General features: G+C 39.2%; 1 pseudogene; it reads left to right on the plus strand.

Annotated features, from left to right (window-relative positions):
• Positions 1 to 4,102: 4,102 nt before the first annotated feature.
• LOC146619394 (uncharacterized) lies at positions 4,103 to 23,631 on the plus strand (annotated as a pseudogene).
• Positions 23,632 to 24,736: the final 1,105 nt, after the last annotated feature.

Genomic DNA, 24,736 nt, shown 5'->3' on the forward strand with positions numbered 1-24,736 from the left:
GGAAATGACGTGTCACAAATTTAGAGGATCATCATTTAGCCTGGAGAAATAGTTTGCTGCTTTATAAGAAAGCCCTCGGCAAAGCCAGAACATCTTACTATTCATCACTGATTGAAGCAAATAAGAACAACCCCAGGTTTCTCTTCAGCACTGTAGCCAGGCTGACAAAAAGTCAGAGCTCTGTTGAGCCAACCATCCCTTTAACGTTAACTAGTAATGACTTCATGAACTTCTTCACAAATAAAATTTTTATCATTAGAGAAAAAATTACCAATAATCATCCCACAGATGTAATATTATCTACAGCTACTCTTAGTACCACTGATGTTAAGTTAGACTCTTTTTCTCCAATTGATCTTTCTGAGTTAACTTCAATAATTACTTCCTCCAAACCATCAACGTGTCTTTTAGACCCCATTCCTACAAAACTGCTCAAAGAAGTCCTTCCATTAATTAATTCTTCAATCAACCTATCTCTAATGATCGGCTATGTACCACAGGCCTTCAAGCTGGCTGTAGTTAAACCTTTACTCAAAAAGCCATCTCTAGACCCAGCAGTCTTAGCTAATTATAGGCCAATCTCCAACCTTCCTTTCATATCAAAAATCCTTGAAAGAGTAGTTGTCAAACAGCTAACAGATCATCTGCAGAGGAATGGTTTATTTGAAGAGTTTCAGTCAGGTTTCAGAGCTCATCACAGCACAGAAACAGCTTTAGTGAAGGTTACAAATGATCTTCTTATGGCCTCTGACAGTGGACTCATCTCTGTGCTTGTCCTGCTAGACCTTAGTGCAGCATTCGATACTGTCGACCATAATATCCTATTAGAGCGATTAGAACATGCTGTAGGTATTACAGGTACTGTGCTGCAGTGGTTTGTATCATATCTATCTAATAGACTCCAATTTGTGCATGTAAATGGAGAGTCCTCTTCACACACTGAGGTTAATTATGGAGTTCCACAGGGTTCAGTGCTAGGACCAATTCTGTTTACACTATACATGCTTCCCTTAGGCAGCATCATTAGAAGACATAGCATACATTTACACATGCAGATGACACCCAGCTCTATCTGTCCATGAAGCCAGATAACACACACCAATTAGTTAAACTGCAGGAATGTCTTAAAGACATAAAGATCTGGATGGCCGCTAACTTTCTGCTTCTTAATTCAGATAAAACTGAGGTTATTGTACTCGGCCCTGAAAATCGTAGAAATATGGTCTCTAACCAGATTCTTACTCTGGATGGCATTACCTTGGCCTCCAGTAACGCTGTGAGGAACCTTGGAGTCATTTTTGACCAGGACATGTCCTTCAACGCACATATTAAACAAATATGTAAGACTGCTTTATTCCATTTGCGCAACATCTCTAAAGTTAGAAATATCCTGTCTCAGAGTGACGCTGAAAAACTAGTTCACGCATTTATTACTTCCAGGCTGTAATTCATTATTATCAGGATGTCCTAAAAACAGTTTATCCTGATTACAAACGTTAGGGTAAGTGAATCCAGATGATGGAAAGATAGCCCGGGTCTGCTGATGAGCACTGTCTGCTCTAACACTGACTTTGTTTGTGTTTCCTGGAGTCCCGTCAGTCCTGTAAATCAGCGTCCCCAACCTTTTTTGTGCAATGGACCGGTTTATGTATGCAATATTCTCATGGACCAGCCTTTAAGGTGTCGAGGATAAATACAACAAAATAAAACCAGTACTGCTGCCAAAAAAAGAAGAGTTATTCAAACCCCTGAAAAACATCAATTTCACACCCGACCTCAACTCTCGCGGTCTGGTTCCAAATGATTTACGGACCGGTGCCAGTCCATGGCCTAGGGGTTGGGGACCGTTGTTGTAAATAAAAGAAACCCCTGCTTGGACGCTGTGCAGAGCAGCTGGACCACACATTGTCACTTAATGTTTCTCATCATATTAATATTTATTTGTAAAATTGTAACTTTTAGTTTTAATGTTCATCAAATAAAATTACATTATTGAATACTACGTGCTACGCAATAATAGTAATAATATTAACTGTAATAATCGTAATGGCAGTTGTTGTCATCATCATGCTGTTAATATCATGACTTTTAAATTCATAGTTTTTCATTAAAACATTTTTAATTCATCAAAATGAAATATTAAAAAAAAAACCTAAACTTTAAACTCTGCCACAAACAAAAATAGAATAAAAATAATAAATGATAACCATGTGCAGCTTCTCTCGTCTTCCATTTTTCCATAATATGTTTCACTCTACATGTTAAAGTGTGTTGGCTGCATGTTAAGTTCAAAACGCTGATTATTCATTTGAAGTCAAAGTTTAGGAGCTCTGATCCAGTTGACTGATATACTCTGCTCTACATCCTGCACTGAAATATGTGGATTGTGTGTTTATTAAAATTAAAAATCATCGTGGAGTCATTGACAGAAGAGCATCAACATTCAGCCTGTTAAATTATATTTAGATATTTTTATTTCAGAAATGTTTCCTGACATAAATGGAGAATATAAAAACACAATCAAAGCAGTCAAGTCCATATTATGAAGTGTTTGCTGTATCAGACAATCATGTTTATTCACAACAATGAAAACAATATAGTGCAGATAAACATGGCGCTGCAATGAATCTGCTCTTAAACACAATAACAAAATACATTTTCCAAGAGAGATGATAATGATTCACATCAGAGTGAAGAACGAATACATTTACTGGTTTCTAACATTTCTTATAGATCGAACTGATCACTGATAGAAACAGAAGAATATTCAAAATGATACTCTGAGAGATACATGAATGATAATAATAAATGCTGATGAGCATATTAAGTGTGTGTCTGCGCTGAAAGCTGCTCTCCTCTCCTGGTTTTCTGTATCACACAGACCACAACAACACAAAGCATCACCTGCAGACCGCTGAGCAGTATCCACCTGACTTTGTAGAAGGTCGAGTAAACCCCAAAGGGCTCTCTGTAGATCAGAACTGTTTTTTCTCCTGACACACACTCATCATCTGACTTCAAACCTGTACACATATACTCTCCTGCATCTTCCAGTGAGACATTAGAGATTATCAGGCTGTCATGGGAACAAGTGATTCTGTTGTAATTGCAGAACTCATCATCGTACACAATTTTACCTTCTGTTTGAATCGACTTAATGAACCAAACGGATAGAAATCCAGCTTTACATCTCATAGTGACTTCATCTCCCTCTGAGAAAACCTTTACTACAGGTGGACCAAATTTAGGGCACACCAAAAGCCAGTACGCATGTGTTACTTTTTCACCTTCACAACTGTAGATACCTGAATCATTTAACATTAGTGATGGAAGTACCAGCGAGAAGTTTCGACCAACTTCTTGATCAGTATCCAGGGAAATTGCTACCTTCATCCAAACTGGGGGCTGGTCATGAATGGGGTCCATGAAGGGACACTCCAGCACAGCTGTGTCTCCCTCTGAAGCATAACGTAGCTTTGTTTTTTTGGTCAAACGTACAGAGTAAGTGCTCACACACTGCTGTTGGTTCATCAACAGGCAGATGTAAACAGTTTGTTGTCCATTGAAGACATGAAGAAGAGATGCGTTTTTTGCCTCCAGGAAACTTTCTTGGACTTTATTCACCTTCAAAATTGTTCTGTCTTCAAAACTACTCGGCTCGGCTTGTTGCCACTTACTGTCATGTCTGATCCAACGCACCGTCAGATTCTCACCTGCTCCTTTACATTGTACGTCTACAGTGTCTTCAAGACTTGCGATAGATTCTTCCCCCCTTACTGTCTTACACACAGTCAGGCTGATGTTTCTCTCATATGTCATGTTGCCCTGAGTCCAGCACACATCTTGGTACAGTCCAGAGTCTGAGTGGGTCAGGTTGTTGAGAGTAAATGAAGGAGAACCATGAAATGTCTCAGGAAATGAGCGTCGTCCTGTCAGGTCTTCATGTACTGTGAAGTTTCTGTTCCAGGGGTCAGAGATGTTCCACAGGACCAGAGTATCTTCACCAACACGTCTGGAGGTGATGCAGGAGCTGTTTCGATCTGGGAGCTTGAACTGTAAAGAGCCTCCTTCTTCTCTTATGGCGATAAATTCATCTGCATGAATGTTGCTGATGAGAGTGAACAGCAGGGAGAAGCAGAGCTGTGCGACTGCAGCCATCCTGCTCAGAGGTCTCCTGGTGAGTGTCGTGCTTTCACTCTTCACAAGCCAAAGTGTGGACATGGGTTTTTTTATACTTCGTTGCATGGGTCCAGGGGTATCAAACATGTGGTCTGGAGCACAGAACCGGCCAGTCACAGTGTCCAATCTGAACCATTACAAGTCAGATAATGTCAGCTTTACCACACAGCCATGAATATTTATGAAAATCCTTTCTAAACTATTTAAAACTTTTTGAATAGTTTTTTAGTTTCAAAAACAACTAAAAAATGTTGTTTTCTATGTGATCCTTCATAAAACATCACATATTTTCCAACATAATTCAGGGTTTGGTTTGGTCTAAGTAAGCAGAGAAGTCCAGGCATCCAGTTTCCATGCAGATGTTTACATGAAGCTCATCATCTGATGATGAAACTTACTTTGCACCCAAGCAGCCCAACCAGAAATTGAAAGTGTACATGCATCAAGGGACGGAGCGCATCCCGTCAATAGGTCCAAAGTGCAATCGAGGCTAATCCCATGATCTTCTTATTTTCTTGTAGACCGAAGTTGAAAATCTGGCAGTATTTATTTTTGTGATTTTTTTTCCACTCTCAGCCGTCCTTCTCCTGTATTTGGGTCTGTTTGTTAATTTATTTCAATCATGTAAACAATATACAGGTACATTTAGCAAAGAAAATTAGAGAAAAAATTGTATACAAAATAAAGTTAATACATTTCAATATTGCTTCTGTTCTGATTCAGTTACATGTCGAAAGGGAGAGGGAAGAAGTACACACTTATTTATTTAAGTTATCCGTCAATATTTAGTCAGCTTCCTTACTGATAAGGAAGGACGATCGTGGCTCAAGAGTTGGGAGTTCGCCTTGTAATCGGAAGGTTGCCGGTTCGAGCCCCGGCTTGGACAGTCTCAGTCGTTGTGTCCTTGGGCGAGACACTTCACCCGTTGCCTACTGGTGGTGGTCAGAGGGCCCGGTGGCGCCAGTGTCCGGCAGCCTCGCCTCTGTCAGTGCGCCCCAGGGCGGCTGTGGCTACAATGTAGCTGCCATCACCAGTGTGTGAATGACTGGATATGTAAAGCGCTTTGGGGTACTTAGGGACTAGTAAAGCGCTATATAAATACAGGCCATTTACCATATAATCTGTAATAAAAATAGTGAACAGATTTCTGATGTAATATATAATATAATATTACACCATGAAATTTTCTAAATAGCGACAATTCACTTAATTTCAACATTTTCCCTCTTCTTTATAGCTCAAGAAGATCATATCTCTATAACTCTTGTTGAACTGTTTTATGTTTGGATATTGCTTCAATTTCATATTCAAACTGTTCCACAGCTTCACTCCATGCACTGAAACACAAAAGCTTTTTCCTGTTGCACGTACCTTCCCTGTTTTGAGTTACAAAAACCCCTTAAATTATAACTTACTCCTTTAAAAAAAACATACTCTGAATATAATCTGGCAGTTCCTTATTTTTTGCTTTGAATATAATTTGTGCTGTTTGGAATTTCACTAGATCAGCAAATTTCAATATTTCAGACTGCAAAAATAGTGAGTTTGTATGTTTCCTATAACCTGCATTGTGGATGATTCGAACTGCTTTTTTGTTGAAGAGTAAAAAGTGAAAGTAATGTGGTTTAATAGTTGTTGCCCCAGACCTCTGCACAAAAGCTTAAGTATGGTGAAACCAGTGAACAGTAGAGAATATGAAGTGATGTCCCGTGTGATACCTGCTTTGCCTTGTTTAGTACTGCAATGCTTCGTGATACTTTGGAATGAATATATCTTACGTGAGCACTCCAGTTTTTCATCTATTATTACCCCCAGAAATTTATTTTCACTGACTCTTTCAATATCAACACCATCCATCCATCCATCTTCATCCGCTTTATCCGAGGCCGGGTCGCGGGGGCAGCAGCCTAAGCAGAAAGGCCCAGACCTCCCTCTCCCCAGCCACCTCCTCCAGCTTATCCGGGGGAACACCAAAGCGTTCCCAGGCCAGCCGAGAGATATAATCTCTCCAGCGTGTCCTGGGTCTGCCTGCTGGGCATTCCCAGTTATGTAAAAATAGAAAACAATGATCCACGCTGCAGTTTCACACCTTGCATTTCCATCCACTGGGACAAATTGGACCCTTTGCCATCCTACTTATGGGGGATTTTAATATTATTTAAATAAACTGCCAAACGTGTTTTGAATTTGCCCTAAAATAAAGTCATTAAAAAAATTTCCACTTGGAGTTAAAGTGGACATTAAACACCACGTGTATAAAGATTAATTTGCACCATGAAGCCCTGCTGTCACAAACTTGCATAGATGTAACATTGTCTGTGAAGTTAGATTTAAGAGAGAAGTCCTTGAAGTTTTTACAACAGAACGTGACGTCATCAGGTTGGTGGGTTGGCTGCAGCTCATAGACTTACATTATATTAGAAAACCAGTGAACCTCAGTGGAAAACAAGATTAAAACTAACAAGTCTAAGGGGGGTCACTTTGGTGCTCCCCCTGGTTACAGCAAAGAGTTTCATGTTAAGAAACCAAAGATGTACTGTCCACTTTCACTCTGTGTCTCCTAAACAGTCAGTGTTTCCTTGTTGTTTGGCTAGCTGTGAAACGGGAAAATCCACCTGTTGGCTGTAATGTTCATGCAGGTGGCAGCAGGGAAAGTGGATATTTGTTACTCAACATGCGTCTGAGCTTATATTGACACCATAGGAGGTAAACTCTGTCGTGGAAGTAGGTTTCCATCTAAGTTAATGTCAGCTGTGACAGTTCTAACAGTTGTGCTGCTTGTTGTAGATCAGAAATAAATATAAACAGCTTATATTAAGTTGTGCCCAGTAGCTCAGCAGATACTCTAAAGCTCATGATGTAATGAGGAAAAGAAAACAGGCTGATATCCAGATTGACGTTTTGGAAACTGATTTTGCTTCTGCAGCATCCTGTGTGCAATCCTGTTAGAATATGTCTGATCAGGGCGATGGTTGGATCCTGTTAAATACCCCAATTCTTTGATCTTTGGGCTGAAAGAAGAACGACACTTGGTGTTTAATGCTCAATCAACAATCTCTTTAGACCATACAACCCTTTAGGCATAAACGTCTGGATGGGAGATTTGCACAGGAGGTGGAGTTTTCCATCTACCCAGCTCCCCAAGTGTCCACTGCTGTGGTTGAGCCATACAACTCCATCCTGACCACCCACACCACCCTAGAGCACTCTGACTGTGCCTTCATGGTAGATAACGAGGCAATCTATGACATCTGCCGTAGGAACCTCGATATCGAGCGTCCTTCCTACACCAACCTGAACAGGTTGATCAGCCAGATTGTGTCCTTCATCACTACTTCGCTCCGCTTCGATGGCGCCCTCAATGTTGATCTGACAGAGTTCCAGACCAACTTGGTGCCCTACCCTCGTATCCATTTCCCCCTGGCCACCTATGCCCCCGTCATCTCTGCAGAGAAAGCTTATCACGAGCAGTTAACTGTATCAGAAATCACAAACGCTTGCTTCGAGCCAGCCAATCAGATGGTGAAATGTGACCCTCGCCACGGCAAGTACCGGCCTGCTGCCTTTTGTACCGTGGCGAAGTGGTGCCCAAAGATGTCAACGCTGCCATTGCTACCATCAAAACCAAGCGCACCATCCAGTTCGTGGACTGGTGCCCCACCGGTTTCAAGGTCGGCATCAACTACCAGCCACCCACTGTGGTTCCTGGTGGAGACCTGGCCAAGGTCCAGAGGGCTGTGTGTATGCTGAGCAACACCACCGCCATTGCTGAGGCCTGGGCACGACTTGACCACAAGTTTGACTTGATGTACGCCAAGCGTGCATTTGTTCACTGGTATGTGGGTGAGGGAATGGAGGAGGGTGAGTTTTCTGAGGCTAGAGAGGACATGGCAGCTCTAGAGAAGGATTATGAAGAGGTTGGAGTTGACTCTGTTGATGGGGAGGGAGATGAGGAAGGTGAGGAGTAGGTTCATTGCAATAAAATCATCAAAGTTATGCAAGTTCGCTCAGAAGCACTGTTACGTTGTTCTACCAAATCTTGTTACACATTCCTGTGTATATTTTTCAACTTTAAATAAATGTGTTTGAAAATGTGATGTTTTAATGCTATGTGAGAGTGTAACATGGAGACATGACCACTTTGTTGTTATTAAGGTGCTGCTTAATAAAGAGTACATGAGCTGTTTAATCACTGGTGTGCTTAATTTTAACCCCCCAAAATCTAGAAAAGAAAGTTAACCGCTAGGTTAATTCTGAATAAAGTAAAATAACGTAAATAAACTAGAAAGTGCATTTTCTGAAGAAACTGCAGTGTGAATGCTTGAATCTGAATGTATGCATTGAAATGAAATAATTACTGAATTTTGAGTTAAAAATATTGAATGAGATAAAAAAAAAACCCCGAATTTAACCTGAAAACAAAAGTGCTGAACTGCTAAAAGCTGAAGGTTACACAGAAGAAGAAGTTGGAAAAAAGCTGAAAATGTTTTAATTGTAAATTAGAAAAACCTAAGAAATGAGAAAAGAACATTTAGAGTCAGAAAACATCTGAAAGAATATTAAAAGGTCATATTCTTTGAATCACTGAATGACTCAAATGTGATCCCTCCACTTGGACCCACACAGTTTAAAAAGTTTACATCTCTGAGCTTTGAAAGACAAGATGTTGGAAAAAGAACAACGATGGCGACGTTTTGAGGGTAAAATGATGGCTTTAACACTCCACAGTGTTAAAGCCATCACATCATCAGTTGAAAGAGAAGTGTTTAAGATGAATTTTGGCAGAGTGGCAGAGAGAGCTCGTTAAGCAGGCAGGTGTGAGCCTGGTTGCTATAGTGACCGCACCCAATGGCTCCATACACACGGACACAGACATGCACCTCACTTTTGCTGCTTAAAATGAACAGAAAAGTCAGGCCGAAACAAATCGTTCCCAAATGAAAAGTAAAAGTCGTATTGACAAAATTCTTTCACTGTGAGCGACAGCAATGTCTAGTCTACCAAATTCTCAGTTTTCATGTCTGTGGAGTTTATTATATGGACGTGGTGACAGTGGAAAGACACCATGCTCTTCTGATTTTCAAACGAACCTTCTGAGCCATTTTAACATTAGAGTCTATGGAAGAGTTGGAGGGAGGAGGCTGTGCATTGGTGACATTTATGAAAGAACCATAACACCTAGTACAATAGTAAACACATTGGATGAAAGAGGACAGCCATGGCTACGTTTTGAGGGTAAAATCATACCTGTAGAGCAAACGCTGCGGACACAGCAGCAGTTTTAAAAAAGATTTTAAGATTATTTTTTTTGCTCCTCTCACTCTAGCAGTTGAGCTGCCTCACTCTAGCCCCAACATTCCGTCCCATACACACCCATTATAAACTCTGAAACGGGTGAAAAAACATCATGAAACTTAAACTGGAACTGAAGAAAAAGTATAATAGATATTGAAAAGATAAATGCAAGTTGAATAGTTGAATGTCTTGTCTTCGTTTTAAAGTTTGAATGGTGGCTCTATGTCAATGTATGTGGAAGTAGTAAGAGTTTAAAAATGAGTAAGTTGAATGAGGATTTGAAGGGTCTCCCCATTGAAATACATTATAAATTTTTGTTGAATAAAGTTGAATAAAATTAAAAATATAAATGTTAAAAATATGAAAAATGGAAGCAGTGTTGTCCAAAAGAATAGGAATCTAACGGTGTTGGAATGGTTTTTCTAAGTTGAACGGTTTTGAAGGAGTAGGATTACAAAAAACGTACGGAATACAGAATAAAATATAACTAGAAAAATTTGCATTTCCTGCGAAAATGCTGTGTGGATGCCTTAACGCTGAAGAAGTCTGCAGAAAAAAGCTGAAAAAAAATGTTGCCCTGAGCAGGATTCGAACCTGGCCCTTCTGGTCTAAGGGCAGCTATTTAGCTCACTGAGCCAATGTCATTATCACAAAGAAGAGGTGGAGAGATTGACAATTGTGCTGAAATGATTTGGCACAAGTACTATGATTTAGTACAAATACTATGATTTGGCAGAAATACTATGCCTTAGTAGTAATACTATAACATAAGAGATATACTATGGTTTTGCAGACATATTATGTTTTTGCACAAATACCATGATTTGGCACAAATGCTATGATTTAGCAGAAATACTATGAATGGGTACAAATACTATGATTTGGCAATAATACTGCATTTTAACACAACTACTGAGATTTGATTGAAAAAACTATGATTTAGAAGAAATATTATTACTCCATACAAGTACTATGATTTAGTACAAATACTATGAATTGGCAGAAATACTGTGACTTAGTAGTAATACTATAAAATAACAGACATACGGTGATTTTGCAGAAATGCAATGTTTTTGCACATATACTATGATTTTGCTCAAATACTATGAAATTGCAGTAGTACTATGATTTTGAAGGAATACTATGATTTGGCAGAAATACTGTGATTTGGCAATAATACTGTGTTTTAACACAACTACTGAGATTTGATTGAAATACTATGATTTAGAAGAAATACTATTACTCCATACAAATACGATGCTTTGGGACAAATACTATGTTTTGGTTCCAATACTATGATGTGCAACAAATACTATGATTTGGCACAAGTACTATGATTTAGTACAAATACTATGATTTGGCAGAAATACTCTGATTTAGCAGAAGTACTATCTTTTGGTAGAAATTCCTGCTAAAAGGTAGTATTTCTGCGTTTTAGCAGAAATACTGTAATTTGGCATAAATACTATGATTTGGCATAAATACTATGCCTTAGTAGTAATACTATAACATAAGAGATATACTATGGTTTTGCAGACATACTATGTTTTTGCACAAATACCATGATTTGGCACAAATGCTGTGATTTAGCAGAAATACTATGATTGGGTTCAAATACTATGATTTGGCAATAATACTGCGTTTTAACAACAACTACTGAGATTTGATTGAAATACTATGATTTAGAAGAAATACTATGACTCCATACAAATACGATGCTTTGGCACAAATACTATGATTTGGCAGAAATACCATGACTTAGTAGTAATACTATAACATAACAGATTTCCTAAAAAAAACTATGAAATTGCATTAATTCTATGACTTGGCAGAGATACTACGTTTTAGCACAAATACTATAACAACGCAGAAATACTATGACTTAGTAGTAATACTATAACATAACAGTTCAATGTTCTTGCACAAATACCACAATATGGCAGAAATACTATGTTTTAGCACAAATACTGTGATTTGGTATAAATACTATGATTTGGCACACATACTATATTCCGCAGATACACTATATTCTACGACTTAGTAGTAATACTATAACATAACAGAATTATTAATTGGGCACAAATACCACGATTTGGCAAAAATACCATGATTCGGCACAAATACGATGACATGGCAAAAATACTATGATTGGGTACAAATACTATGATTTGGCAATAATACTGCATTTTAACACAACTACTGAGATTTGATTGAAATACTATGATTTAGAAGGAATACCATTACTCCATACAAATACGATGCTTTGGGACAAATACTATGTTTTGGTTCCAATACTATGATGTGCAACAAATACTACGATTTGGCACAAGTACTATGCCTTAGTAGTAATACTATAACATAAGAGATATACTATGGTTTTTCAGACATACTATGTTTTTGCACAAATACCATGATTTGGCACAAATGCTATGATTTAGCAGAAATACTATGATTGGGTTCAAATACTATGATTTGGCAATAATACTTCGTTTTAACAACAACTACTGAGATTTGATTGAAATACTATGATTTAGAAGAAATACTATGACTCCATACAAATACAATGCTTTGGAACAAATACTATGATTTGGCACAAGTACTATCATTCAGTACAAATACTATGATTGGGCAGAAGTACTATGTTTCAGTACAAATACTATGATTTGGCAGGAATACTCTGATTTAGCAGAAATACTATGTTTTAACATAAATACTATCTTTTGGCAGAAATTCCTGCTAAAAAGGACTATTTCTGCTTTTTAGTAGAAATACTATAATTTGGCATAAATACTATAATTTGGGATAAATACTATGATTTGGCACATAATATATTCACCACATATATTATAAAATAACAGAAATATTATGATTTGGCCTCAAAACCATGATTTTGCACAAATACCATGATTTTGCAAAAATACTATGAGTTAGCAAAAATACTATGATTTAGCTGAAGTACTAAGATGTAGCAGAAGTACTTTGTTTTAGCAGAAATACTATGATTGAGGAGTAATACTTAAACATAGGAGAAATACTGATACACAGACACACATACACAGACAGTAAAGGGAACAGGAGCTGTGGAGAGTCTGGGCTTGGTATATGTAGGTCAGTTAAATTAGCTGCACCTGCTGTAGTCAGCCCTTACACACACAGACACAGACACAGACACAGAGAGAGGTGTGAGTTTTCTTCAGTGTATTTCTGACATTCAGGATTCCCCTCGAACAAATGGCCATAATTTCCTAACCGTAGAGGCTAGAACGGTCATTCAGACATCGTTTTATTCAGAAGAGATGGGGGAATCTTCAGGTCTTCATAATTCAGAGATAAACTATAAATTATTAAAGATATATGACTTGTAATACACTGTAACTGTGTAGAGGCGAAGCAAAAACTGCCTTGACTTGCTCTCAAACAACCTTTGGTAACTCTAAATCTATATGGAGCATCAAAATCATTCTTTCACCGTAAGAAACAGCAGGCTTTGGTGAACAGTCATGGAAATTTTCAGGGCTCTGTGGAAATCCATCAAAAAGATATCATGAGAGAAAAAAGTGGCTCATTTCCAGAATTTGAAATCTCATGAAATCTGAGCGAGGGACAAATTTCCTACCCTCAAACAAGTCTAACTCATCTCCTAACGGTAATAGGTGAGAAAATAATTCTTGAATTGTGAGCATCAGAAGTGTCTGACGATATATTGGGACAAGCCTTATGTCTTAACTTTGCTTCGTTAAGGAGATATGACAATTTGAAAATGCCTCTCATTACAGGAATCCAGCGGTGATTTTGAACAAACTCTCCATTGACTTTATATGGAGAGTTTTCTGACTTTGTGTTACTCTGAGGAGATTTGCAAAATATCTATGTGTCCCACAACAATGATAGGGACATTTTCTGAAAGCCAGCAAAAATACCTACGTTTTGATGTATAATTTGTGGGGCTTGAGTGGAAATTGAGCGAGTAGCAAGAAGTTGTTCGGACATGAAGAGAAAATTCAAACAGTTTCACTGTCCCCTCTGAGTTAATTGCATAGCAACCATAGCAACGCATGTATTTTCTGAAAAATCACAATTTTGCAACTGAAGACTTAAAGAGAGATAAGATGAAAACGGTAGAAGATCTGAAAAAGCTGAATCACACAGGAATAGCCCAATAATTTGAGAACGTTTTAAAGTTTGAATGGAGTTTCTAGGTGAAAGTATGAGGCAGTAGTTAAGTTTCAAAGACAAGAAAGTTTTAGCAAAATTGTGGAAGTTTCCCATTCATTTCAATGGGACAAATTAAAGGAAAAAAGTGTAATATTTTAAAAAGTATAATAGTAATAAACACCAAAAGTCATAGCCGGCATTAGCAGAAAGAGCAGAACAGTTTAGAGTTTGAACGGTGAAAATAGCACAAAAATTGTGGAAGTAGTTCTGCGGCGAAAAGTGTACGGAAACACCCGGAATAATAAAGAATAAAGAGAAACAGGAACTCAATAGTGTGGATGCCCATTGAGGGCATCCACACAATAATAATAATAATAAAGATTACAACAACAATACTGTGAATGCTTTTCAAGCATTCACACTAATTAAAAATATAATAATTTAACATTATAATAACTAAAAGCGACATTTTTAGTGAATCTATATCTTTCTTAACCCCCCTAGTTCACAAAGCCTTAAAGTTTACTCTTCGGGCGCCCCTCATCCCCCGTTTTTTTCCGCCAAAATTATCCACACCCACTGCCGCGCTATGCATTCTGGGATATGTTGGGCCACGAAGTCTACACCGCCACATCCTTAAAATTCAGGAAAATGAAGGACGCATTTGAGGGCCGGATTTCGAGCAGCCTTCGAAGTGGGACAGCCTTCGTCGCGTCGCTGTGACGTAATCGGCCTTAAAATGCGGCCTTTAAGGCTGCAGACCCTGAATTGGGAAACAGCCATAGCCTAACATATGAAACAGGAAAAGACGGCCGTGTAATCCCTTTATTTCCCTTGAGAGAGAAATGGATCTGAAACCACAGAAATCAGAGTGTTTGCAGAGTGCAGACACACAGATAATGAAGACATGCTGCTCGGAAATGTTAGATACAGATAAAAATGGTGTGTGTGTGTGTGTGTGTGTGTGTGTGTGTGTACTGAGCCAAGATTGCAAAACAGCCCAACTGCCTCAGTAATTATGGACCTTATAGTCCTTACAAACACTGTTTCACTAACTTCATTAAACATTTTACATACATATGTCACTGCTGTATAATTTACAGCAAACGCCGTGAACGCAGCGGTGCACGAGCCACTGCAGTGGAGCTCACGTACAGCTTTGTGGGCTCAAAATGTGGTTAGAAATATTTTGTACTTGTACTTTTGTATGTGTAAAAAGAATTTGTGTGTGTGTGTAAAAAAGATTTGTATGTGGACTTAGCCAAAAAAAAAACCCGTGTGAATCTCTGCAAGTTACAAGTACGAATTTTGACCCTATTTTTCTTCCTTTCATCTGATTGGTTAATGTCATGTCAATCACAAATGTAACAATCCAATCAGAGAACAGATGAGTTTGGCTGTCGGAGGGGAGCTTTTTTGAACTGCGGGTTATTACTCTATAATATTACTTACTCTAATATTACTAATAATAATTATTAGTAATATTAATTATTAATTATCTAATAATATACTAATCTAATATTACTTACACCGCACTTTACAGTTATTTATTTGTAAAAAATGTTTGGAATCGTATGATTTTTGTTCCACTTCTCACATGTTTACCACTTTGTGTTGGTCTTTCACGTGGAATTCCAATAAAATTGATTCATGTTTGCGGCTGTAATGTGACAAAATGTGGAAGAGTTTAAGGGGGCCGAACACTTTTGCAAGCCACTGTAAAGAACTTGGAAAGAAAAGCATCTTGCATCAGGACATCCAGATGTTTTTCTTCTCTACAAAGGTGTATTAAAAAAAGAACAGCAAATTATAATATTACAGCGGATGTGTGACCTTAAAGGTTTCTGGCTGAAAAAAGGTCACTGATCAAACTGATTCTTGCTCACAAAAAACATTTTAATCAGATTCTCTGCAGGAAAATTTGAAAACATTTCCTCCTAGCTTCTCAGTATTCACTTATCAGCATTCAGTCAAACGTTCATTTACGGGTGTAGTTAAAAAACTGCTAATAACTGACTTTCCACAGCAGTTGTTTGGTCGGACACAGTAAGAGATGTAATCTTACTCTTCATGTGAGAAAGAAGGTGTCTCTGAGATGTACTAATAGTGTGTTAGTTCCAAATAGTAAATTAGTGAATGTATTTCATGGCAGCTTGATTATTCTTGGACAAACAGTGCAGTCTTCCTCAAAGCATCACTGTGAATATAATCATATAATGTTAAAAATATAATAACAGTCTTTTTATTATTGCTCAATGAAATAAATAAATCCTCTTTATTATCAGAGTGAAAACAGACTTCCACAAACGAACGTCAACTGATGACTCCATAAATATTCAGCCCTTCAAAGGTGACTGACCTGCTTCAACAGCCAAAATCACATATTTCTGGAAGGTCCACTCACTGGTTATTCAGCATGCCAGGCTGCAGTTACACCATGCAGACAAAAGAGCACTCGGAGCAAGTTAAAGGAAAGGTTATTCAAAAGTAGCAGTCTGGGAATGGAGACAGAGGAGTTCACTTAAATCTGTCATTATGAAACGGAAGCAATCAAATCTGCCTAAATCTGACACTCAAAGGTAAACTGGATACCTGGCTGACCATCACGTTCACGACCAGGTGAGGACGGATCAAAGATCAGGAGTCGATTTCAGGCTTGGGCTTGCTTTCATCATATTAGTCCAATCCAACTTGAATCCAGATGATGGAAAGATAGCCCGGGTCTGTTGATGAGTCTCCACTTAAACACTGACGTTGTTTGTGTTTCCTGGAGTCCCGTCAGTCCTGTAAACCAGCGTCCCCAACCTTTTTTGTGCCACGGACCGGTTTATGACCGACAATATTCTCAAGGACCGACCTTTAAGGTGTCGAGGATAAATACAACAAAATAAAACCAGTACCGCTGCCAAAACAAGAAGAGTTATTCAAAACACATGGGAAAAGACCCAGGGAAACAGAGTTAATGATTAAAAAGATTTTAAAAAATAACGCTAAAACCCCTGAAGAGCATCAGTTTCACACCCAAACCTCAACTCTCGCGGCCTGGTACCAAACGACCGGTGCCGGTCCGTGGCCCGGGGGTTGGGGACCGCTGCTGTGAATAAAAGGAATCTGTTTGAAGGCTGTGCAGAGCAGCGGGACCACACATTGTCACGTAACGTTTTTCATCATATTAATATTTATTTGTAAAATAGTAAATTTTAGTTTTAATGTTCAGTAAATAAAATTACATTATTGAATACTACGTGCTACGCAATAATAGTAATAATATTACTTCTAATAGTCGTAATAGCAGTTATTGTTTTTGTTGTCATCATGCTGTTAAAATTGTGACTTTTAAAATTTTAATTAATTAAAATAAAATATTTAAAAAATTTTTTTTTAACTCTACCACCAAAAACCGAATACTAAAAAATAATAATAAATGATGATAACATGTATTTATTATGTTGCTCCTTGTTTGATTTCTCTTCTGTTTTTTTTCTCCATACAGGTGATCCAGGTGTTTTGTTTGTTTTTCTTTTTGTTCCTTCCCCCCTTTCTCATCATCTCTTCTCCCCTCTGTTTTTTCTTTCTCTCCCTCTTTCTTTCATTCTTTCCTTCTCCCTGTCCTTTCCCCCAGTCATGTCTGTCCCGTCTGTAACAACTGATAATAAAATAAAATAAATACACAATTATAATAAAGGTCAATCAAATGGACCAACATGGCATCTTTCTTGGCCTTCAAACAACAATTCTGATGGCTAAAGATCCAAATGGGACAGGCAAATAAATAAATAAATAAATGATGATAACCATGTGCAGCTTCTCTCGTCTTCCATTTTTCCCTGATGTGTTTCACTCAACATCAGACACGTGTTAAAGTGTGTTGGCTGCATATTAAGGTCAAAATGCTGATGAGCTCTGATCCAGTTGACTGATATACTCTGCTCTACATCCTGCACTGAAATATGAGGATTGTGTGTTTATTAAAATTTAAAATCATCATGGAGTCATTGACAGAAGAGCATCAACATTCAGCCTGTTAAATTATATTTAGATATTTTTATTTCAGAAATGATTCCTAATAAAAATGGAGAATATAAAAACACAATCAAAGCAGTAAAGTCCATATTATGAAGTGTTTGCTGTATCAGACAATCATGTTTATTCACAACAATGAAAACAATATAGTGCAGATAAACATGGTGCTGTAATGAATCTGCTCTTAAACACAATAACAAAATACATTTTCCAAGAGAGATGATAATGATTCACATCAGAGTGAAGAACGAATACATTTACAACTGGTTTCTAACATTTCTTATAGATCGAACTGATCACTGATAGAAACAGAAGAATGTTCAAAATGATACTCTGAGAGATACATGAATGAGATATGGATAAACATCAAATCACATAAAACAAAAAAGCACAAAATCACTATAACTGAAATAAAATATGAGCAGAAATATAGAAGAATTAAGTAAAAAGATAGAAAAAGGCAAAATGTTTAAAATATATAATCACATAAGAGACTGAACCGTCCAGTCAGGTCACAGATTCATATCTACAATAATATTTTTCTTTGTTTTTGTTTTGATTTAATCACTTCTATGTATTATTATTATCATCATCATCAGCATATTAAGTGTGTGTCTGAGCTGAAAGCTGCTCTCCTCTCCTGGTTTTCTGTATCACACAGACCACAACAACACAAAGCATCACCTGCAGACCGCTGAGCAGTATCCACCTGACTCTGTAGAAGGTCGAGTAAACCCCAAAAGGCTCTCTGTAGATCAGAACAAATTTTTCTCTTGACACACACTCATACTGTGACATTGAACCTGCACACATATACTCTCCTGCATCTTCCAGTGAGACATTAGAGATTATCAGGCTGTCATGGGAACAAGTGATTCTTTTGTCACTGCAGAACTCAATATCGTACACAATTTTGCCTTCTGTTTGGATCAACTTAATGAACATAAAGCCCGAAGTACTATTTTCCCAATCATCAGAGCATCTCATAGTGACTTCATCTCCCTCTGAGAAAACCTTTACTGCAGGTGGACCAAATTTAGGGCACACCAAAAGCCAGTACGAATGTATTACTTTTTCACCTACACAGCTGTAGATATCTGAATCATTTAACATTAGTGATGGAAGTACCAGCGAGAAGTTTCGACCAATTTCTTGATTAAAACTGTAGAAAGCTGCTTCCTTCATCCAAACCGGGGGCTGGTCATGAATGGGGTCCATGAAGGGACACTCCAGCACAGCTGTGTCTCCCTCTGAAGCATAACGTAGCTTTGTATGTTTGGTCAAACGTACAGAGTAAGTGCTCACACACTGCTGTTGGTTCATCACCAGGCAGATGTAAGACGTTGGTTGTGTGTTGACATGAAGAAGTGATGTGTTTGTCACCTGCAGGAAACTTTCTTGGACTTTATTCACCTTCAAAATTCTGTCTTCGAAACTACTCAGCCCGGCTTGTTGTTGCCACTCCCCGTAATGTCTGATCCAACGCACCGTCAGATTCTCACCTGCTCCTTTACATTGTACGTCTACAGTAGCATCAGAAGCTATGATAGATTCTTCCCCCTTTACTGTCTTACACACAGTCAGGCTGATGTTTCTCTCATATGTCACGCTGCCCTGAGTCCAGCACACATCTTGGTACAGTCCAGAGTCTGAGTGGGTCAGGTTGTTGAGAGTAAATGAAGGAGAACCATGAAGTGTCTCAGGAAATGAGAGTCGTCCTGTCAGGTCTTCATGTACTGTGAAGGTTCTGTTCCAGGGGTCAGAGATGATCCACAGGACCAGAGTATCTTCACCAACACGTCTGGAGGTGATGCAGGAGCTGTTTTGATCTGGGAGCTTGAACTGTAAAGAGCCTCCTTCTTCAATTATGGCGATAAATTCTTCTGCATGAATGTTGCTGATGAGAGTGAACAGCAGGGAGAAGCAGAGCTGTGCGACTGCAGCCATCCTGCTCAGAGGTCTCCTGGTGAGTGTCGTACAAGCACTGACTCTGCTCGCTTCATGAGCTTCCTGTTTGTGGTTGGAGGAGGAGGAACGTCACTTCTTTATCACATCATCAAGGAACACTTTGAAGCATTTGGCTCGATATCACGCCGTATATCTGCTTTCACTCTTCACAGGTCAAAGTGTGGACACGGTTTTTTTTATACTTCGTTGCATGGGTCCAGGGGTATCAAACATGTGGTCTGGAGCACAGAACCGGCCAGTCACAGTGTCCAATCTGAACAGTTACAAGTGAGATAATGTCAGCTTTACCACATAGCCATGAATATTTCTAAAAATGTAAAAGTCCTTTCTAAACTATTTAAAACTTTTTGAATAGTTTTTTAATTTCAAAAACAACTAAAAAAATGTTGTTTCCTATGTGATCCTTCATAAAACATCACATATTTTCCAACATAATTCAGGGTTTGGTTTGGTCTAAGTAAGCAGAGAAGTCCAGGCATCCAGTTTCCATGCAGATGTTTACATAACGCTCATCATCTGATGATGAAACTTACTTTGCACCCAAGCAGCCCAACCAGAAATTGAAAGTGTACATGCATCAAGGGACGGAGCGCATCCCGTCAATAGGTCCAAAGTGCAATCGAGGCTAATCCCATGATCTTCTTATTTTCTTGTAGACCGAAGTTGAAAATCTGGCAGTATTTATTTTTTACAAAATAAAGTTAATACATTTCAATATTGCTTCTGTTCTGATTCAGTTACATGTCGAAAGGGAGAGGGAAGAAGTACACACTTATTTAATCGCACCCCTTTGCCATAAGTTATCCGTCAATATTTAGTCAGCTTCCTTACTGATAAGGAAGGACGATCGTGGCTCAAGAGTTGGGAGTTCGCCTTGTAATCAGAAGGTTGCCGGTTCGAGCCCCGACTTGGACAGTCTCGGTCGTTGTGTCCTTGGGCGAGACACTTCACCCGTTGCCTACTGGTGGTGGTCAGAGGGCCCGGTGGCGCCAGTGTCCGGCAGCCTCGCCTCTGTCAGTGCACCCCAGGGCGGCTGTGGCTACAATGTAGCTGCCATCACCAGTGTGTGAATGGGTGGATGACTGGATATGTAAAGCGCTTTGGGGTACTTAGGGACTAGTAAAGCGCTATATAAATACAGGCCATTTACCATATAATCTGTAATAAAAATAGTGAACAGATTTCTGATGTAATATATAATATAATATTACACCATGAAATTTTCTAAATAGCGACATTCACTTAATTTCAACATTTTCCCTCTTCTTTATAGCTCAAGAAGATCATATCTTTATAACTCTTGTTGAACTGTTTTATGTTTGGATATTGCTTCAATTTCATATTCAAACTGTTCCACAGCTTCACTCCATGCACAGAAACACAAAAGCTTTTTCCTGTTGCACGTACCTTCCCTGTTTTGAGTTACAAAAACCCTTAAATTATAACTTACTCCTTTAAAAAAAACATACTCTGAATATAATCTGGCAGTTCCTTATTTTTTGCTTTGAATATAATTTGTGCTGTTTGGAATTTCACTAGATCAGCAAATTTCAATATTTCAGACTGCAAAAATAGTGAGTTTGTATGTTCCCTATAACCTGCATTGTGGATGATTCGAACTGCTTTTTTGTTGAAGAGTAAAAAGTGAAAGTAATGTGGTTTAATAGTTGTTGCCCCAGACCTCTGCACAAAAGCTTAAGTATGGTGAAACCAGTGAACAGTAGAGAATATGAAGTGATGTCCCGTGTGATACCTGCTTTGCCTTGTTTAGTATTGCAATGCTTCGTGATACTTTGGAATGAATATATCTCACGTGAGCACTCCAGTTTTTCATCTATTATTACCCCCAGAAATTTATTTTCACTGACTCTTTCAATATCAACACCATCCATCCATCCATCTTCATCCGCTTTATCCGAGGCCGGGTCGCGGGGGCAGCAGCCTAAGCAGAAAGGCCCAGACCTCCCTCTCCCCAGCCACCTCCTCCAGCTTATCCGGGGGAACACCAAAGCGTTCCCAGGCCAGCCGAGAGATATAATCTCTCCAGCGTGTCCTGGGTCTGCCTGCTGGGCATTCCCAGTTATGTAAAAATAGAAAACAATGATCCACGCTGCAGTTTCACACCTTGCATTTCCATCCACTGGGACAAATTGGACCCTTTGCCATCCTACTTATGGGGCATTTTAATATTATTTAAATAAACTGCCAAACGTTTTTTGAATTTGCCCTAAAATAAAGTCATTAAAAAAATTTGAATGTCCACTTTAAAAAAAAAGTGGACATTAAACACCACATGTATAAAGATTAATTTGCACCATGAAGCCCTGCTCTCACAAACTTGCATAGATGTAACATTGTCTGTGAAGTTAGATTTAAGAGAGAAGTCCTTGACGTTTTTACAACAGAACGTGACGTCATCAGGTTGGTGGGTTGGCTGCAGCTCATAGACTTACATTATATTAGAAAACCAGTGAACCTCAGTGGAAAACAAGATTAAAACTAACAAGTCTAAGGGGGGTCACTTTGGTGCTCCCCCTGGCTACAGCAAAGAGTTTCATGTTAAGAAACCAAAGATGTACTGTCCACTTTCACTCTGTGTCTCCTAAACAGTCAGTGTTTCCTTGTTGTTTGGCTAGCTGTGAAACGGGAAAATCCACCTGTTGGCTGTAATGTTCATGCAGGTGGCAGCAGGGAAAGTGGATATTTATTATTCAACATGCGTCTGAGCTTATATTGACACCATAGGAGGTAAACTCTGTCGTGGAAGTAGGTTTCCATCTAAGTTAATGCCAGCTGTGACAGTTCTAACAGTTGTGCTGCTTGTTGTAGATCAGAAATAAATATAAACAGCTTATATTAAGTTGTGCCCAGTAGCTCAGCAGATACTCTAAAGCTCATGATGTAATGAGGAAAAGAAAACAGGCTGATATCCAGATTGACGTTTTGGAAACTGATTTTGCTTCTGCAGCATCCTGTGTGCAATCCTGTTAGAATATGTCTGATCAGGGCGATGGTTGGATCCTGTTAAATACCCCAATTCTTTGATCTTTGGGCTGAAAGAAGAACAACACTTGGTGTTTAATGCTCAATCAACAATCTCTTTAGACCATACAACCCTTTAGGCATAAACGTCTGGATGGGAGATTTGCACAGGAGGTGGAGTTTTCCATCTACCCAGCTCCCCAAGTGTCCACTGCTGTGGTTGAGCCATACAACTCCATCCTGACCACCCACACCACCCTAGAGCACTCTGACTGTGCCTTCATGGTAGATAACGAGGCAATCTATGACATCTGCCGTAGGAACCTCGATATCGAGCGTCCTTCCTACACCAACCTGAACAGGTTGATCAGCCAGATTGTGTCCTTCATCACTACTTCGCTCCGCTTCGATGGCGCCCTCAATGTTGATCTGACAGAGTTCCAGACCAACTTGGTGCCCTACCCTCGTATCCATTTCCCCCTGGCCACCTACGCCCCCGTCATCTCTGCAGAGAAAGCTTATCACGAGCAGTTAACTGTATCAGAAATCACAAACGCTTGCTTCGAGCCAGCCAATCAGATGGTGAAATGTGACCCTCGCCACGGCAAGTACATGGCCTGCTGCCTTTTGTACCGTGGCGATGTGGTGCCCAAAGATGTCAACGCTGCCATTGCTTCCATCAAAACCAAGCGCACCATCCAGTTCGTGGACTGGTGCCCCACCGGTTTCAAGGTCGGCATCAACTACCAGCCACCCACTGTGGTTCCTGGTGGAGACCTGGCCAAGGTCCAGAGGGCTGTGTGTATGCTGAGCAACACCACCGCCATCGCTGAGGCCTGGGCACGACTTGACCACAAGTTTGACTTGATGTACGCCAAGCGTGCATTTGTTCACTGGTATGTGGGTGAGGGAATGGAGGAGGGTGAGTTTTCTGAGGCTAGAGAGGACATGGCAGCTCTAGAGAAGGATTATGAAGAGGTTGGAGTTGACTCTGTTGATGGGGAGGGAGATGAGGAAGGTGAGGAGTAGGTTCATTGCAATGAAATCATCAAAGTTATGCAAGTTCACTCAGAAGCACTGTTACGTTGTTCTACCAAATCTTGTTACACATTCCTGTGTATATTTTTCAACTTTAAATAAATGTGTTTGAAAATGTGTTTTAATGCTATGTGAGAGTGTAACATGGAGACATGACCACTTTGTTTTGTAGTTCTGTTCTTTCAATATCAGCACTTTCTTTTATTAAGGTGCTGCTTAATAAAGAGTACATGAGGTGTTTAATCACTGGTATGCTTAATTTTAACCCTCCAAAATCTAGAAAAGAAAGTTAACCGCCAGGTTAATTCTGAATAAAGTAAAATAACGTAAATAAATTAAAAATATAATAATTTAACATTATAATAACTAAAAGCGACATTTTTAGTGAATCTATATCTTTCTTAACCCCCCTAGTTCACAAAGCCTTAAAGTTTACTCTTCGGGCGCCCCTCATCCGCTGTTTTTTTCCGCCAAAATTATCCACACCCACTGCCGCGCTATGCATTCTGGGATATGTTGGGCCACGAAGTCTACACCGCCACATCCTTAAAATTCAGGAAAATGAAGGACGCATTTGAGGGCCGGATTTCGAGCAGCCTTCGAAGTGGGACAGCCTTCGTCGCGTCGCTGTGACGTAATCGGCCTTAAAATGCGGCCTTTAAGGCTGCAGACCCTGAATTGGGAAACAGCCATAGCCTAACATATGAAACAGGAAAAGACGGCCGTGTAATCCCTTTATTTCCCTTGAGAGAGAAATGGATCTGAAACCACAGAAATCAGAGTGTTTGCAGAGTGCAGACACACAGATAATGAAGACATGCTGCTCGGAAATGTTAGATACAGATAAAAATGGTGTGTGTGTGTGTGTGTGTGTACTGAGCCCAACTGCCTCAGTAATTATGGACCTTATAGTCCTTACAAACACTGTTTCACTAACTTCAGTAAACATTTTACATACATATGTCAATGCTGTGTAATTTACAGCAAACGCCGTGAACGCAGCGGTGCACGAGCCACTGCAGTGGAGCTCACGTACAGCTTTGTGGGCTCAAAATGTGGTTAGAAATATTTTGTACTTCTACTTTTGTATGTGTAA

Source organism: Diplotaxodon limnothrissa, linkage group LG14 (assembly GCF_057381915.1).
Source record: "Diplotaxodon limnothrissa isolate DT_005_m linkage group LG14, D_limnothrissa_male_GT1.1, whole genome shotgun sequence".
Taxonomy (NCBI): Eukaryota; Metazoa; Chordata; class Actinopteri; order Cichliformes; family Cichlidae; genus Diplotaxodon; species Diplotaxodon limnothrissa.